This window comes from Suricata suricatta, chromosome 13, assembly GCF_006229205.1.
Source record: "Suricata suricatta isolate VVHF042 chromosome 13, meerkat_22Aug2017_6uvM2_HiC, whole genome shotgun sequence".
NCBI lineage: Eukaryota > Metazoa > Chordata > Mammalia > Carnivora > Herpestidae > Suricata > Suricata suricatta.
This window is the reverse complement of record NC_043712.1, coordinates 47,466,275-47,481,942: the sequence shown is the minus strand read 5'-3', so window position 1 is coordinate 47,481,942 and position 15,668 is coordinate 47,466,275. Positions and strand designations below refer to the sequence as shown.

The 15,668-nt window shown below is 43.1% G+C and overlaps 1 long non-coding RNA gene across 1 annotated transcript; it reads right to left on the bottom strand.

Moving 5' to 3' along the window:
* Positions 1–2,966: 2,966 nt before the first annotated feature.
* LOC115276987 lies at positions 2,967–15,269 on the bottom strand. The gene is made up of 3 exons (XR_003902150.1): positions 15,247–15,269; positions 8,145–8,336; positions 2,967–3,123 (listed from the first exon to the last, which is right to left on the bottom strand). It is a non-coding gene; the product is annotated as an uncharacterized LOC115276987 (long non-coding RNA).
* Between the last annotated feature and the right edge of the window lie 399 nt (positions 15,270–15,668).

Sequence of the window (15,668 nt, the reverse complement as noted above, 5' to 3'; positions counted from 1 at the left end):
CCTGGACTGGACTGAAATACACAGCATAAGTAGTGGTAGTCACACTAGATAAACTTTACTGTCTGTCTGTTCTGTTCCCAGCTTGTGCTGGTTGTCTCATTTGCCTCTCTTAGTCTCCCAGTGGGGCTAGGTTGACCTCTTTGGGGCGCATCAAAAGGGATTCCTTACTTTCTAATTTCCATTTGGATTCAGCCAATGAGAAGTCCTGTTGGAGACTGGAGGATAAAAGAGAGAGGTTTTGTAAAAAATTTTTTAAATGTTTTAATTTATTTTTGAGAGAGAGAGAGAGACCGAGCGCAAGTCGGGGAGAAGTAGAGAGGGAGACACAGAATCCAGAGCAGGCTCCAGGCTCTGAGCTGACAGCAGAGAACCAGATGTGGGGCTCAAACTCATGAACTACAAGATCATGACCTGAGCCAACGTCAGATGCTTACCTGACTGAGCCACCCAGGCACCCCAAGAGATAGAATTTTTAATTCCCTGCTCTTCGATATTTATTAATTACCTGGTATCTTCTTTCTCGGGTCTTGTGCTCCATCAAGGACCACAGCAGGGCCAAACTGGGGTAAGGCAAGTGGGGCCTTTAGGGTACTATAATTAGGGAGGCATTTACTTCCAGGTTCATACAAGGGCAGAATGAGCACCTGAGTGCAAAAAAGCCTCTTTAGATTTCAATAACTAAATCCTGGGGCACCTGGGTGGCTCAGTCGGTTAAGCCTCTGACTTCGGCTCAGGTCAGATCTCACATTCGTGGGTTCGAGCCCCGCGTCAGGCTCTGTGCTGACAGCTGGCTTAGAGCCTGGAGCCTGCTTCCAGTTCTGTGTCTCCTTCTCTCTCTGACCCTCCCCCTCTCATGCTCTCTCTGTGTATCAAAAATAAATAAAACATTTAAAAAAATAAAATAAAAACAATAACTAATTCCTGACATTAACCCTTCCTTTAACTGAGCTGGTTTTAGCAGATTCTCTTCCTTACAATCAAAGCAACAAAGACCAAAACAGGAAAAGGAACAGAGCCTGAGAAAGTAGCTGGAGAATACTTAGTTGTTCTAAATGAATTCTGGATTTTAGGGCCCAGAAACATCCTATCCCGGGCAGTACTGGTTACATAATTTTTAAGGCCTGGTGGAAAAAGAAAAAACAAAAACAAAGGCAGAGTCCCTCTGGAAAAATTCTTGAGGATTTCAAGAAAGCAAGAGCAGAGCATTCAACTAAACACAAGGACTTCCTGTGAGTGAGGTCCTCTGTGACTATACAGGTCACATGCTCCGGTTCTGGGATATTTTCTAATGAAATAGTTGATCTTTAAGGAATTGTGGAGAGCTGAAAAAGTGTTAGAAAATAAAGTTAAAAGTCATTTTAAAGTCTCGCAAGCCCTATGATTGGCATCATAGGTTTCTTATGCACCTTATCAACCTATGGTGTGTATTAAACACATAGGGAGAGCTTAATGGCAACAATAATAACCAATGTTTAGTTACTCTTGTGATGGACCCAGAGCCGGGCACACAGTGTTTATACTTGGTGGTGAAATGGATGGATACATAAAATTTATAAGCCAGCTAACGTGTTTTTTACCCCCATTTTATTTATTTGAGAGAGAGAGAGAGAGAGAGTGAGAGAGAGAGAGAGAGAGAGAATCGCAAGCAGGCTCCATGCTGAGCATGGGACTTCATCCCATGACCCTGGGATCATGACCTGAGCTGAAATCAAGAGATTTCAACACCCAGGTGTTCCTGGCTAGGGGTTTTATATGAGTGATCTCATTTAATCCTTAAGCAACCTCATGAGATAATATTATAATCCCTTTTTACAGATAAGGAAAATGACACTTAGAGAGTTAGAGCAATTCGCCCAAAGTCACATAGTTGGTTAGCCTCTCAGATTGGCACCAATATTTCTCTGATTCCAAAGTCTGAGCTTTTAACCACTGTGCCCATAGTAGGCACTCTGGAATGACTGATTGGTTTTGCGATTGTCTGTTGGTATCAAGAAAGTCATAACTCTAGCAACTTTCTTAACTTGATAACAGAAAATAATAATTATTATTAAAAACTTTAGAAATCCCAACTAGTAAATACTAACTATTGTATGACTTTATGAAGGGCATTCCTTCCTTAGGGAGATGTAATTTTAAACTTATATTTCATTACCTTTCTGGTCTTCTGTTAGAGGGCAATGAAATTACTATATCATGGATATAATATGTATGATACATTGTATCATGGACACTAAACAAACTTACAAAGGTGTCAGGCCAAATAGAACTCTAGTCTTATCTTAAAATTCACATGAGGACAAATTAGATACAAAAAGCCATACATCTGAATTCTTCGTGACCAATTTCAAGGAAGGTAAGTCTTAAAGAAGATAACACCCTTAAAAATGAAATATCCTTGGGGGATCTGGGTGGCTCAGTTGGTTACGTGTCCAACTTTAGCTCAGGTCATGATCTTGCAGTCCATGAGTTTGAGCCCTGTGCTGGCTGCTCGGAGACTGAAGCCTGCTTCAGATTCTGTGTCTCTTTCTTCTCTCTGTCCCTTCCTAGCTCACACTCTGTCTCTCTCTCTCAAAAATAAATAAACATTAAAAAAACTTTAAATAATAAAGAATGAAATATACTTTAATATTGGTGAAAACAAATCTTCACTTGTCCCATCATTATAGGGAAGACCCTATATTCCTGTGTCATTCTTCTACAGTCCCCAGGCTATAAGGATGGTCCAGGGGCACCTGGGTGGCTCAGTTGGTTAAGCATTTGACTTTGGCTCAGGTTATGATCTCATGATTCCTGGGCTTGAGCCCCATGTCAGGCTCTGTGCTGACAGCTCAGAGCCTGGAGCCTGCTTTGGATTCTGTCTCCCTGTCTCTCTGCCCCTTCCCTACTTATGCTTTCTCTCTTTCTGAAAAATAAATAAATAAACATGAAAAAAAAAAAAAAGGAAAAAGAAAAAGCAAGTGCTCCAGGTCTGGAAGCAGCAGAATGAGCTTCCTCTTAAGTAGATGCAACAGAGTCTGAGCTCCTCAACGTGCACAGCAGGAGTGCAGATCTCGAACTTCATGGGCGCGGTGACAGCTCTGGTGACCGCCTATCAGCCATCCTTGTAAGAGAAGCACCATTCTCCTACAGAAGTGGTTCAGTGCAGCAACATGTAATGAGAGATAGAAGAGGTGGAGGGGGAAAAAAAGAAAAAAAGCAGAGAGAAGAAAGAAAAGTTAGTGTTTGCACAGATGCTGGAGTGAATAGTTGTGTTCCCCACAGGCAACTAAGGGAGCAAAGAATTTCCTGCAATGCCTTCATTACAGTCAACCTTGAAGATGAAATGTGCCTGTCCTTCCTCCCCTTCAAAAATAACAAGGTACGTAGACCTCTAAACCACAGTTATCACCATAGGGTGCTGCACCTGCCTTGTATGGGCTCCAGAGAGCTGATTTCACATGTCTTTCGAACTCATGTTTAGTAACATCACGTTCAAAATGTGAAGATGCCCATGATGGAAGTATTATGCTACATAAATCACAGCACTACCATACCTGACTCTGCCTCAGACTCTTCATTTTTTAGAATTTTTATTTATATATGTATTTGTTTGTTTGCTTGGGGCAGGGGAGAGGGGCAGGGAGAGGGGCAGAGAACATCTCAAGCAGGCTCCACACCCAGACCAGAGCCAGACACAGGGCTCAATCTCACAACCCCAAGATCAGGACCTGAGCCCACATCGAGATTTAGATGCTCAACCAACTGAGCCACTCAGGTGCCCTTGCCCTCCTGTCTTTGTGTGTGTTTCCGGCTGCTATGAGAAAATATCACAGATTAGATTTTCCTCTGTTGACTTTATATCCTGCAACTTCACTGAATTCATTGATTAGTCCTAATAGTTTATCGGTGGAAACACTGGAATGTTTTATACGTAAGATCATATCATCTGCAGAGACAATTTGACTTCTTTCTTTCTGATTTGGATGCCTTTCTTCTTCTTGCCTCATTGCTCTGAGTATGATTCCCAGGACCATGTTGAATACAGTGAGAGTGGGCACCTTTGTCTTACTTCTGATCTTATAGGCAAAGCTTCCAACCTTTTAGTATTGAACACGATGTTAGGTCTGAGCTTGTCACAAATGACTTTTATATGTTGAGGAACGTTCCTTCCATATGCAAATTGTTGAGCATTTTTATCATGAAAGATTGTTGTATTTTGTCAAATGAAAGGTTGTTGTATTTTGTCAAATGCTTTTTCTGCATTTGTTGAGATGATCAAATGATAAAAAAAATTTTTTTTAATGTTTATTTATTCTTGAGAGAGAGAGAGACAGGGCATGAGCAGTGGGAGGGGAGAGAGAGGGAGACACAGAATCCAAAGTAGGCTCCAGGCTCTGAGCAGTCAGCAGAGCCTGACAGTGGGCTCGAACTCACAGACCACGAGATCATGATCTGAGCTAAAGTGAATGCTCAACTCAGCCACCCAGGTTCCACCCTTCTATTTGACTTTAAAAATATATGCACATATATTTACACATGTGCATATGTATTCAAAATAAAAGACTACAAGACATTTAAAAAAAAAAAAAAAGAGTCCTGTGTTCTATTGATTAAGCCAGCCTGGTGCTCCTTAAAATCAGTTCTAAATTTTGTTAATCTTTTGAATTGCTTTTCTTCTTTTTTTTTTGTTTTTGTTTTAATTTCTGCTCTGATTTTTGTTATTTCCTTCTTTCTGCTAATTTTGGGCTTAGTTTATTCTTTTCTTGTTCCTTGAGGTATAAAGTTAGGTTGTTTATTTATTTATTTATTAAAAATAGTTTTAATGTGTATTTATTTTTGCAAGAGAGAGAGGGAAAGAGAGAAAGGGAGTACACAAGTGGGGTAGGGGCACAGAGAGATGGAGGAATAGAATCTGAACAGGCTCCAGCCTCTGAGCTGTCAGCACAGAGCCCAATGCAGGGCTCGAACCCACAACCATGAGATCTTGACCCAAGCCGAAGGCAGGCACTTAACTGACTGAGCCACCCAGGTGCCCCTAAAGATTTTATTTTTAACTAATCTCTGCACCCAAGGTGCAGCTTGAACTCACAACCCCAAGATCAAGAGTCACATGCCCTACTGACTGAGGTCAGCCAGGCACCCCCTTCCTTTGTTCTTGATGTAGGCGTTTATTGTAAGCTCCTCTTCTGGAAATAGTTCGGCTATATCCCACAAGTGTTGGTATGCTGTGTCTCTAGGGACCAGGACAGGCAGCGGTGGTGGCTGGAGCCAATGGTGTGCACACGCTTGACTGCAAGCGTTGGCTCTAGGCGCCCATGAGGTGGCAAAGCTCAGTTACCAACGCAACTGCAAGTGTAGTCATAGGGCCGGGCTGCAGCAAGGGCCCTGAGCCAAGCGTGGAATGACTGGCAGCTGTGGGGACCCTGGCTGTGAGTGTAAACTACAGTGCTGGATGTAGTGTGGGCTGCTGGGTCTTGCCATGGACCTGTGGCAGTGGAGGCTGGTGATAGGGGCTGCGATGTACTTAGATGAGGGACTAGTTGTGGGCCAACACAGTGGTGCAGGCCAGTGACAGAAGACAGGGCCTGATCTGGGCCCCCAAGTAGCTGTGTGCTGTGGCCATAGATATGCTCTTTTGTGGCTGCACCGTCTTCCCCTGGGTGAGCGTGGTGTCTGGAGTCTGGTGATGGGCATCGGCGCGGTCCCCCGGCCCTGGCGGGTGTGGGGGCGGGGAAGGCAGCAGGAGGGGCGACTGGTGTCAATGAGCATGAATAGCTGTGGGGCGAAATCAAGGTGAAATCGATAGGGCTCTGATGATGCTGTGTTGCCTGCTGGATTCTTCAGTATTGGAATCTGCAAAGCAGGTCGCTTTGAACCGCAATCGTTTCAGCTGCGTGGCTGCTGCTGCTGACCCCTGCTTTTCTTCTTTGTCCCTGGCCGTCTCTGTATGTCTCAGCTTTGTGGTCTGGGTTGAGTGAAACTGAAGTAGGGCATTTGTGCCCTGTTCTGAAGGGCAGAGAAAGCTGGTGGCTCACCCTGCCCCTCCTCTCCTGGTGAGGGAAGCGCTTCCGAATCGGGAAATTCCCTCTGGACACGAGCAATGGCAGCTTGGAGGATGGGACAGTGCAGGCACAGCTGAGCTGCCTTCCGTCTCGTGCAGTTATTCTTGGGTTTTTTGTTCTGCTGTGGCACTGATGTGTCTTAAGTGGATGCCAGAGCTCTCCCGGAACTGTTTTTGTTAACGGATAGCTAATTGTTGATTTTTGTAGGGGAACGGAAGCTGGGGTTACCTACGTTTACATTTTGGTAGCATCACTCCTCTTTTACTGCATGCTTTTAAGGCACAACGGAGTGTGGATCACTTTGTTATCAAACTAGATGGCAAAGTATGCATTTATTGTGCAGTGACACTACACCTGTGATTATACCATACTTTAACATTCCCAGACTCCTCACGATATTCCAAACTCATAGAAAAGCAAAGTAAGAAAAGTATAATTTAAGATGCACTATCTCATCAGTGGAATTTCTTTACAAAGATAAAATTAAGGGGTACCTGGGTGGTTCAGCCAGTTAAGTGTCCTGCTCTTGCTTTCAGCTCAGGCCATGATCTCTTGGTTCCTGGGTTCAAGCCCCTCACTGGGCTCCTAGCTGAGCGCGTGGAGCCTGCTTAGGATTCTCACTCACCTTTTCTCTCTCTCTCTCTCTCTCTCTCTCTCTCTCTCTCTCTCTCTCTCTCTCTCCCCTTCCCCTGCTTGTGCACTCTCTCTGTATCTCTCTCTCTCTCCAAATAAATAAATAAACTTAAAATAGATACAAAAATGAAACAGCTGCAACCAAAGTATGTTTCTGAGTAATTCATTTGTTAAACAAGCCAGGAAAACTGTTTACTGATGGTGAGTTAATTAAGTCACATTTGATTGCAGCGGCTAAAGAAACGTTTCTGCAGAAAATATTATTTAAGACCATTAGCCTTTCAGTGAGCACAGTTGCTTAGAGTTGAGGACACTGGGGGTACCATCAATAGTTAATTTAAAAACAAAGCACATGGTTTTGAGTGATTTTCCTTAGCTCTTGATGAACCGACAGAGAAATTTAAGTCAATACAAGCTGAAGTGGAATCTAAGATGTTTTACAATGAATGTTGATAAAAATATATGGGGGGTGGTGGGGCGCCCTGGGTGGCTCAGTCAGTTAAGCCTCCGATTCTTGGTTGTGGCTCAGGTTATGATCTCAAGGTTTATGTATTCGAACCCTGAGTCAGGCTCTGTGGTGACAGTGTAAAGCCTGCTTGGGATTCTGTCTCTCTCCCCCCATCTCTCTGCCCCTCCTGCACTCTATCTCTCTCTCTTTCTCAAAATAAACAAATAAACTTAAAAAAAAATATATATATATAGAGAGAGAGAGAGCAGAAAAGACTTATTTGAACAATTTTATAAGGCTTGTGAACATGTGGGTATTTAAAGCCTGTAGTTTACCATTGTGTTGTTCCTCAGTGGGTAACTGGCAGAAAGCGTTTGAATTTTTCTGCTTTTGAACCAGTGGTCTCCCAGGGGAACTTCAGGTACTCTGATGGGCTTAATGATCATCAGTCCTGTGAACTGTTGTCAAAAATAGAAGCTGAATATCCTGACTTACCTGAACCCACAAGCAATTTGATGGCTTAGCAGTTAAAGTTTTACTGCAGTTTTTGAACTCAGTCTTGAGCCTGAAATTTTTTGGAATGAGAACTTCCTTCAATAACTTTTATTGAACACTTAATAGCTTTGAAAATTTAGCTTTAACTGTGAACTTGATCATGATTCGCAATATAAAACTACAAGGTGGGCCATCTGGGTGGCTCAGTCAGTTAAGCATTTGGCTTTGGCTCAGGTCATGATCTCAAGACCTGTGAGTTCAAGCCCCATGTCGGGCTCGGGCTCTGTGCTGACAGCTCAGAGCCTGGAGTCTGCTTCAGATTTTGTGTCTCCCTCTCTCTCTCTGCCCTTCCCCAACTCATGCTCTGTCTCACTCTTCTTAAAAATAAACAAACATTAAAAGAATTGAAAAATATATAAAATGACAAGGGAAACAATACTTATATGTAAAAGTTACTCCGTGGTAAGTCATTTTAACAACAATTAATGTTGTTTGAAACACAAGTAATGTTAAGCTGTTTAATTTACCTCCTGTGCTGTCAATGTTTTTTTTATATCCACATCTCCATTTCCACAAAGATTTGCAGAGGATATACTTTTCAAGTTCAAACTGTGGTTCCAAAAGCATGTTTGGATCTCAATGCAAGTGGAAAGGAATTTTCCAGATTTCAAAATCAATTGACCTTTGCAATTGAGGGTCTTCAATTGAAAGTGATTAGTCTGCAATAGAATATAATGGTAATTAGCAAATATCAAGAGAAGAATCTAATAGGATATAGTAAATTACTTCCAAGTGATAAATATGCTCAATTAAAATCATACTCTCATAGGTTGATATAAGCAATTGGTCATACATATCTGTGTGAAAAGATATTCTCAAAAGATGAAATGCACAAAATCTCATAGATGAGTCTTACTGGATGAACGTGTGTAATTGATTTTGACGATAGAGAGTACTAACATTGAACTCCGATGAAATGAACTATTATCCCCTAGCAAAGAATTCTGTTCTTCTCCTTAGTAAACCGGTATGAGAAATGGTTGTATTCAGAGATGTCTGGGTGGCTCAGTTAGTTGAGCTTCAGACTCTTGCTATCAGGTCAGGTTGTGATCTTATCATCATGGGATAGAGCCCCAGGTCGGGCTCTGTGCTGAGTGTAGAGTCTCTTTGGCATTCTCTCTCTCTCACTCCCCCCCCCCCCCCCCCCCCCCCCCCCCCCCCCCCCCCCCCCCCCCCCCCCCCCCCCCCCCCCCGTCCCTCTCCCTGACCTCTCTCTTTCTCTCTCAAAATAAATAAACTTAAAGAGGAATGATTGCACTAATTATTCCGTTTTAGATTTCATCAATAAGAATTTTGTTGAAATTGGTTTTCTTTGTTGTTACTCAAGTTTCTGTATAACGTCTTTAATTTTGACTCTTGGCTGACAAACCTAAGCTATTTACTTGCTGGCTCATTACAGAAAAAAGACATTGTTGACCTCTGGTTTAGATCAATAATGTTGCATCCCCTGGGGCTGGGAACATTCCTGAATCAAATAAAAATTGGGATTGTTTTACCATGGGAATTCCATTGAAACAATGTGTCTTGATATTAGCAAGGATTTGATAGTTTTGTCTGGTGAACTGGGGAACCCTGGGTCCTGAGGCCTCGACCCAGCCCATCCCAAAGATGTTGTCAAACGTTCTTGGTCTCGTCATAAGAAAGAATTCAATGGCAGACACACAACATAGAGAACAAGTGACACAAGTGGGAAAATTTATTAAAGTGAAAGTACGTTCTGGAGATGTCAAAGTGGGTGGGTGAGAGAAAGGAGGAGGATGGGGAAAAGGGAGGGAGAGAGAGAGAACGTGAGAAAGGGAGGGAATGAGAGAGAGAGGAGTGCATGCAGCCTGACTGTGGGTGAGTTTGTGCTGTGCCCTGGGGTTTGGGTTTTTATCTTTTATTGTCAGTTGTTAAAGAAGGGGCGGCATAGTGATTACTTGGGCTGGGTATTTCTTGGAAGCAGGGTTTTGTGCCTTTTCTTCCTTGTTTGGTCAGGTTTCAGGCCTATTTTGGCAGCCATCTTGGGTCTGTCTAGTTTGATCTGGCTTCTTGTGGAGTGCTGCCTGGACAGGTCTTTGACTTTTTCAAATAGCTGGCCAGGACTTCCTCTCTGTGGGTCTCCAGGCATCCTGTTAGAATCTGACTGCTTAATCTAACAATAATGTCTGATGAGAAGGAAAAGTGATTGGTTACAGTCAGTAGAAATACATGGCATCATCAACCCTATTCTCTCAGCTGACATTGAGCAAACCACCAGGCACGTGAATGAGGCCATCATAGACCAGCCAAGCTGCCAGTGACTGCAGACATAGAAGTAGTAGCAAAGCCAGCCTCTATCATAACTCTCTGGGTGACCTACAAGATTCTGAGAAGAAATAAATGTTTGCGATTTTTAGGTCACTAAATTCTGGGATGGTTTGTTACACAGCAGAAACTGTTATGGGTAATCGAGGTAAGTGTGCCAGACAGCTTCTTTTTGGCCCTTCACTGTGCACCAGAAGGCTGACCTGTATGAGCTCCATGAGCTTCCTTTGCTTCAGAAGATCCAGGAGAAATAAGAACAAGGGAGGTGAAGGTATTAATGCCTGGGCTCTGTTCCTGCTGGGTCACTGTGGATTGGTTGTGTTACCTAATCCACAATCCCAGTTCCGGTCAGGTAGTCTCAATGTAGACAGCCTCCTCACTGTCTTCTAACTCCTCCTCCCCTTGCCCTTTTAGGCTCAGGGCTGATTTGGGGGACCCCCTATTACTAAGTCTCTCTTGTAATCTCTTTATTCATCAACCATCCCTTTGTTTCTAGGCTCTTATTGAAGTCTCCTCCAATTTTCCTAATTTGATTGTGCTGTTTCCTGGTGGGACCCAGATGGATGGAGTGGGCCTTACCCGGAAGCTAACATCTTGGGTGACTTTTATGATCCAAGGGAATGAATCCAGAAGGTCCTGTAAGGGGGGAGGTGACTGCAGTCAAGTGAGCTGGTGAAGAGTGTGGAAGGCAAGGTCAAAGGCAGAATTGGTTTGTGTGTGTGTGTGTGTGTGTGTGTGTGTGTGTGTGTAAATACATGGCCCAGGAGAGGCAAATCATGTATAGACTTGTGGGCCTTTATAAGGACTTTGGCTTTTACTCTGAAAGAAATGGGGAGCTATCGGGAGCCATGTACTTACAACTAATTAAAGCTAATAAGATTGCTTTCTGTTACTGAATCCACAATGGAGCTGTGTGACTCAGTTCTGAATTTCTCCTCCCAGTCTCGTGCCTGCTGATGAATGTGTGGGTGTGTTAAGGCAGCCCAGCATGCTTGGGCCTGAGTTCAAGGCTTTGTGCCTCTCCTGATGCTGTGGGTGATGTGACCTTCCCTTATAGTACAGGATTCAGACTCCAGTGTCTTTCTTTGTTAGCATATTCCTTTCAGTTCAGTTAATGATTTGGGAGTGGACACATTTTTCTTACTCTCTTTCTTTTGTTGTTGTTAAAGTCAATAGGCCCTTCTATACTGACTTCAAAAAGTGTACTTATCTAAAGGGTCTGGTACAATAGAGAACTAACTGCCTAACTACTTCAGGGGAAATAATACACCAAGGTTAACAGCGAAATGCTATCTGCCAGCTTACCTCTTAAAGACAGTGGTTCCTCTCGAATATTTAAAAGGCAAAGAGTTCATTTGCATTCACAATCTAAGCCTATCCAGAAAATAATATACAGATCTGAAGCGTGTTTTCATCCTTCCATTGAAAATTCCATCTGTCCTGGCTCTTTTAGTATTCAATCTAGCTCCACCTCGGCAGGTTGCATGAATGAAGTGGATTCCCCTCTCTTTGCTCCCAAGAGAGGCCTCCCTCTCGCGGCCCTTTCTCAAAAAATCTCCCCAGGCCCACTGTCAGGGAAACATGCGGGTAGGGCTCCAAATATCCATATCAGATGTGGGTGCGCCCCGCTCTACCAAGCCGACCTTCCTAAGTCTTAGCTCAATCAAAATGTAACTGCATATAGTAGCTGTTTTCCCTCAGGCCTCATTCTTTGCTTTCAGCTCAGAAGGAACCCAATCTATTTAGCTAATCTGATTAATTAAGCAGGCAGGAGCCTTTTCCTCCTGGCTAACAACACAGCTGGCCTATCACAACCAGTTCTAATCTTTGTTGTCTAACCTTGACCCTGATTTCTTTTGAAGTGTGTTATTATCATGTAAAAACATTTCTAGCCCCAAATCCAACTTAGACCATTCCTGTGGGTATGCAGTAGGGAGAGGGCTGGATTTTCCTCCTCTAGGATCATAGTTTCCCTCCCCCTAAATTAACTGGGTTAAACAAAATCAGTGAAACATCAACAATTTTTGAGAGCCAACATAGGACTTTAAGATCATTAAGAAAACCCAAAACCCTGGGGGCCTGTGTAGCTCAGTAGGTTAAGGGTCAGATTCATGGTTTTCTGTTCTGGCCGTGATCTCACGGTGAGTGAGGTTGAGCCCCACACCTGGCTCTGCACTGACAGCTTGGAACCTGCTTGGGATTCTCATTCTCTCTCTCTCTCTCTCTCTCTCTCTCTCTCTCCCTGCCCCCCCCCCCACAATTCGCTAGTGCTCTCTTCTCTCAAAAAAGAAAAAAAGAGCAAACTTCAAACTATAACCTACTATTATTCTATACGAGAGAGAACATTAAAAAAATCTTTTTTTAATGTTTATTTATTTTGAAGGAGAGAGAGACAGAGTGCAAGCAGGGGAGGAGCAGAGAGATAGGGAGACACAGAATCTGAAGCAGGTTCCAGGGTCTGAGCTGTCAGCACAGAGCCGGATGTGGGGCTCGAACTCATGAACTGTGAGATCATGACCTGAGCCGAAGTCGGATGCTTAACTGACTGAGCCACCCAGGCGCCCCCAGGAGAGAATGTTTTTAACACTACCACCACCACCACCAATTAAAACATAGTTTCAGAAAAAGGACCATTCTTTAAATTGGATACATTTATTTTTAGGAAAACTCAATACATTGTCCTTATTTATTTTTCATTTCAGCACTTGTCAGTGAAAGCTTTGTCATGGACTAGCAGCTTTTGAGACAGAGAGAGAGAGAGAGACAGAGAGAGAATGCATGTGTGCACACAAGTGGGGGAGGGGCAGAGAGCCAGGCAGAGAGAGAATCCCAAGCAGGCTCTGCGCATGCGGGGCTTGAACTTACGAACTGTGAGGCCATGACCTGAGCCAAAAATCAAGTCAGACTCTTAATGGACTGAGCCACCTGGGTGCCCCTGAATTTGAGTTTTCAAAAGTGAGAAATCATAGGGGCACCTGGCTGGCTCAGTCCGTAGAGCATGCAACTCCTCACCTCAGGGTCGCGAGCTTAAGCCCCATACTGCACATACAGCTTACTTAAAAAAATAAGTAGGGCGCCTGGGTGGCTTAGTCGGTTAAACGTCCGACTTCTGCCCAGGTCATGATCTTGAGGTTTGTCAGTTCGAGTCTTGAGCTGGACTCTGTGCTGACAGCTTGGAACCTGGAGCCTGTTTTGAATTCTGTATCTCCCTTTCTCTCTCTGTCCCTCCCCTGCTTGTGCTGTTTCTCTCTTTCTTTCTCAAAAATAAATAATAAACCATGAAAAAATTAAAGAAAAAGTGAAAAATCACATACTAACTTACATCACTATTTTTTTAAAAATATTTACTTATTGTTTGGGAAAGCACAAGTGGGGGGTGGTAGAGAGAGAGGGGGACAGAGGATCCACGTGGGCTGTGTGCTGACAGGCTGACAGCAGCAAGCCTGATGTAGGGCACAGACTCAGAACCTGCGAGTTTGTGACCTGAGCTGGTCAGACACCCAACTGACTGAGCCACCCCGGTGCCCCCATTTACATCACTCTTTAAAATGGCATTTGCTGGGGTGCCTGGATGGCTCAGGTCATGATCTCACAGTTCATGAGTTTGAGCCCTGCATGGGGCTCTGTGCTGACAGCTCAGAGCCTGGAGCTTGCTTCAGATTCTGTCTCTCAAAAATAAATAAACATTAAAAAAATTTTTTTAAAGGGCATTTTCCTATGTACTCCTAAAAGCCAGCCTTCCTATAGCAGAGACAGGAAATTAATTTAATGAGAGCCAGAATGCCTAGATTCAACTTTTGATTTTGCCATTAAGTAGGTACATGTTCTTGGTTAAGATGCTTCCCATTCTGGGCTTAATGTTCCTTATTTATAAAATGTAGGTAATAACTGTATTGGCTTCATAAATTGTTTTGTAGATTAAATGAGTTGACAGAACAGCGCTCTTCACTTAGTTAAGTGTTCACTATAATTCTGACTAATGTGTCTCAAGAAACATGGGAATAGAATTTTTTTAAAGTTTTATTTAAGTAATCTCTTCACCTAACATGGGAACTCACCTAACATGGGAACGCAGGACTCTGAGATTAAGAGTCACATGCTCTTCTAAACGAGCCACCCAGGCACCCCAAGGGAATAGAAGAATTTAATAAAAGAATTAAAATGGCTTAGGGGTGCCTGGGTGGCTCACTCAGTTAAGTGTCCAACTTGGGCTCAGGGCATAATCTCGCAGTTCATGAGTTCGAGCCCTGCATCGAGCTCTGTGCTGACAGCTCAGAGCCTGGAGCATGGTTTGGATTCTTTGTCTCCCTTTCTCTCTGCTCCATTCCTGCTCATGCTTTCTCTCTCTCTCTCTCTCTCAAGAATAAATAAACATAAAAAAAAAGAATTAAAATGGGTAAAGCCAGGGGGAATAAAGAATTTAAATGGCCCTAAAGGAAATGCTGATGCATTTGGAATTATTAAGACCGAAGGAAAATATCAACTGTGAAAAATAAGTAAAACCTCAGTACAGTGGACTTGGAATACTAGAAGGAGAGGCTGGTAGGAAAAGCCATACCACTCAATGTCAATTATAGACCCCAAAGAAGATTCCTCAACAAGAAAGAATCATTAATTACAGGCCCCAACAGGGAGAGGATGTAACTTGCTCTTCCTACAAGAAATGGACTACCCTGCACCTCAGCCAATTAGAAACCAGTATCATCCTGAACTCTTGCTTTTCTCCAATGGATTTTCATTGGATTTCATTCTTCTCCATAAAATAATACTCCTCTCCTTTGTTTGTTGGACCTGCCTATGGTTTTGCTGTAGCTTGCATGTCCTGGATTGCAATTCTCTATTTCCTGTATAAACCCATTTTTTGCTGGTTAAAATAACTGCCCGTTTATTTTAAAGGTCAACACATCAAATTCCATAAAATCAAGAAGGCAATTATAAACCTTATAAAACTACTTTCTCTTGACAGGTAACAGAGATTGACTATATTAGTAGGTTCAAAATTAATTCAGATAAATTCTTACAGAATGAATGCACAGTAGGTTATTGAGAGAACTGAAATGGCCTGTGGTATATACTTTTCTAAAGTGGAGTATAGGAAACCAAATCCTTCCTATAAATGAGAAGTAGAACTCTTGTCAGCACTAAATGACTCTGGAAGTTTAAGGTTACCATTGCCAAGGACTCAGAGCAGAGTTATTGAGAATCTCTAGTGAGGGGACCCAGGTACTGGCATTTTTTAAAAAGATGCATTTTTTAAAAAGATCCCCACTTCTCTATATATACCTCCTCCTCCTCCTTCTCCTCCTTCTTCTTCTCCTCCTCCTCCTCCTCCTCCTCCTCCTCCTCCTCCTTCTTCTTCTTCTTCTTCTTCTTCTTCTTCTTCTTTTTTAAGTTCTAAACGAGAGAGAGAGAGAGAGAGAGAGAGAGAGAGAGAGAGAGAGAGAGAGAGAGAGAAAATTCGAGTGAACATGCCGCGTGCTGCCAGGGAGGAGCTAGAGGCAGGGCTCCATCTCACCAACTGTGAGATCCTGACCTGAGCAGAAATCGAGTCAGTCGATTTAACGCACGGAGCCACCCAGGCACCCCTTTATACAAATCTTCTTCTGAAGGTACTTTGGAAATTGCTGGGTTCTCTTGAGCAACTTGTCTTAACTTTTGTATATAATTTTCCCCATTCCTTCATAACTTCATTTTTTCCCCCTCTT